This window comes from Heptranchias perlo, chromosome 34 (genome assembly GCF_035084215.1).
Source record: "Heptranchias perlo isolate sHepPer1 chromosome 34, sHepPer1.hap1, whole genome shotgun sequence".
NCBI lineage: Eukaryota > Metazoa > Chordata > Chondrichthyes > Hexanchiformes > Hexanchidae > Heptranchias > Heptranchias perlo.
Genome location: NC_090358.1, coordinates 470,910 through 473,962, shown reverse-complemented (window position 1 = coordinate 473,962; position 3,053 = coordinate 470,910).

The following is a 3,053-nucleotide window of genomic DNA, read 5'->3' as shown; positions in this document are numbered from 1 at the left end:
TTTATTTGGGGGGGGTTGGAGGGGGTTTATTTGGGGGGGGTTGGAGGGGGTTTATTTGGGGGGGGTTGGAGGGGGTTTATTTGGAGGGGGTTAATTTGGGGGGGGGTTGGAGGGGGTTAATTTGGGGGGGGGTTGGAGGGGGTTTATTTGGGGGGGGTTGGAGGGGGTTTATTTGGGGGGGGTTGGAGGGGGTTAATTTGGGGGGGGGTTGGAGGGGGTTAATTTGGGGGGGGGTTGGAGGGGGTTAATTTGGGGGGGTGGTAATTTGGGGGGGGTTGGAGGGGGTTTATTTGGGGGTTGGAGGGGGTTTATTTGGAGGCGGTTTATTTGGAGGGGTTTTTTTTGGAGGGGGGGTTGGAGGGGGTTTATTTGGGGGGGGGGTTGGAGGGGGTTTATTTGGAGGGGGGGTTGGAGGGGGTTTATTTGGAGGGGGGGTTTGGAGGGGGTTTATTTGGGGGGGGGTTGGAGGGGGTTTATTTGGTGGGGGGTTGGAGGGGGTTTATTTGGGGGGGGGTTGGAGGGGGTTTATTTGGGGGGGTTGGAGGGGGTTTATTTGGGGGGGGTTTGGAGGGGGTTTATTTGGGGGGGGGTTGGAGGGGGTTTATTTGGAGGGGGGGTTTGGAGGGGGTTTATTTGGGGGGGGGGTTGGAGGGGGTTTATTTGGTGGGGGGTTGGAGGGGGTTTATTTGGGGGGGTTTATTTGGAGGGGGTTTATTTGGTGGGGGGGTTGGAGGGGGTTTATTTGGGGGGGGGTTTGGAGGGGGTTTATTTGGAGGGGGGTTGGAGGGGGTTTATTTGGGGGGGGGTTGGAGGGGGTTTATTTGGTGGGGGGTTGGAGGGGGTTTATTTGGGGGGGGGTTATTGGAGGGGGTTTATTTGGGGGGGGGTTGGAGGGGGTTTATTTGTGGGGGGGTTGGAGTGGGGTTTATTTGGAGGGGGGGTTGGAGGGGGTTTATTTGGGGGGGTTGGAGGGGGTTTATTTGGGGGGGGTTTTGGAGGGGGTTTATTTGGGGGGGGGTTGGAGGGGGTTTATTTGGGGGGGTTGGAGGGGGTTTATTTGGGGGGGGTTGGAGGGGGTTTATTTGGGGGGGGGTTGGAGGGGGTTTATTTGGGGGGGGGTTGGAGGGGGTTTATTTGGAGGGGGGTTGGGGGGTTGGAGGGGGTTTATTTGGGGGGGGGTTGGAGGGGGTTTTTGGGGGGGGTGGGGGGTTATGGGGGGGTTGGAGGGGGTTTTGGAGGGGGGTTTATTTGGGGGGGGTTGGAGGGGGTTTATTTGGGGGGGGTTGGGGGGTTTATTTGGGGGGGGGTTGGAGGGGGTTTATTTGGGGGGGGGTTGGAGGGGGTTTATTTGGGGGGGTTGGAGGGGGTTTATTTGGGGGGGGTTGGAGGGGGTTTATTTGGAGGGGGTGTTGGAGGGGGTTTATTTGGGGGGGGGTTGGAGGGGGTTTATTTGGAGGGGGGGTTGGAGGGGGTTTATTTGGGGGGGGTTGGAGGGGGTTTATTTGGGGGGGGTTGGAGGGGGTTTATTTGGGGGGGGGTTGGAGGGGGTTTATTTGGGGGGGGGTTGGAGGGGGTTTATTTGGGGGTGGGGGTTTATTTGGGGGGGGGTTGGAGGGGGTTTATTGGGGGGGTTGGAGGGGGTTGGGGGGGTGGGGGGTTTATTTGGGGGGGGGTTGGAGGGGTTTATTTGGGGGGGGGTTGGAGGGGGTTTATTTGGGGGGGGGTTGGAGGGGGTTTATTTGGGGGGGGTTGGGGGGGTTTATTTGGGGGGGGTTGGAGGGGGTTTTTGGGGGGGTTGGAGGGGTTGGAGGGGGTTTATTTGGGGGGGGGGGTGGAGGGGTTTATTTGGGGGGGGTTGGAGGGGGTTTATTTGGGGGGGGGTTGGAGGGGGTTTATTTGGGGGGGGTTGGAGGGGGTTTATTTGGGGGGGGGGTTGGAGGGGGTTTATTTGGGGGGGGTTGGAGGGGGTTATTTGGGGGGGGGTTGGAGGGGGTTATTTGGGGGGGGGGGGGTTGGGGTGGGGGGTTTATTTGGGGGGGGTTGGAGGGGGTTTTTGGGTGGGGGGGGTTTGTGGGGGGGGTGGGGGGGTGGTTTGGGGGGGGGTGGGGGGGTTTTTGGGGGGGGGTTGGAGGGGGTTTATGTGGGGGGGTGGGGGGTTGGGGTGGGGGTTTATTTGGGGGGGGTTGGTGGGGGTTTATTGGGGGGGGTGGGGGGGTTGGAGGGGGTTTATTTGGGGGGGGGGTTGGAGGGGGTTTATTTGGGGGGGTGGGGTTGGAGGGGGTGTGTTGGGGGGGTGGGTGGGGGGGTGTTTGGGGGGGGTTGGAGGGGGGTTATTTGGGGGGGGTGGGGGGGTTGGGGGGGGTTGGGGTGGGGGGGTTGGTGGGGGTTTATTTGGGGGGGGTTGGAGGGGGTTATTTGGGGGGGGGGTTGGAGGGGGTTTGTGGGGGGGGGGTTGGAGGGGGTTATTTGGGGGGGGGTGGGTGGGGGTTATTGGGGGGGGGTGGTGGGGGTTGTGTGGGGGGGGTGGGGGGGTTTATGTGGGGGGGGTGGGGGTTGGGGGGTGGGGGGTTGTTTGGGGGGGGGGTTGGAGGGGGTTATTTGGGGGGGGGGTTGGAGGGGGTTTATTTGGGGGGGTGGGGGGTGGTGGGGGGGGGTTGGAGGGGGGTATTTGGGGGTGGGGTTGGGGGGGGTGGTGGTTTGGGGGGGGGGTGGGGGGGTTTGTGGGGGGGGTGGGGGGGGTATTTGGGGGGGGGGTTGGAGGGGGGTTATTTGGGGGGGGGGTTGGGGGGGTTGGTGGGGGGTGGGGTTGGGGGGGGTGGTGGGGGTTGGGTGGGGGGGTTGGGGGGGGTATGGTGGGGTGTTGGGGGGGGTGGTGGGGTTGTTGGGGGGGGGTTGGAGGGGGTTTATTTGGGGGGGGGGGTGGGGGGGTGTGGGGGGGGGTTGGGGGGTTTGGGTGGGGGGGGGGGTGGTGGGGGGGGTTGGTGGGGGTGGGTGTGGGGGGGGTGGGGGGGTTGTTGTGGGGGGGGTTGGGGGGGGTTTGTGGGGTGGGGGGG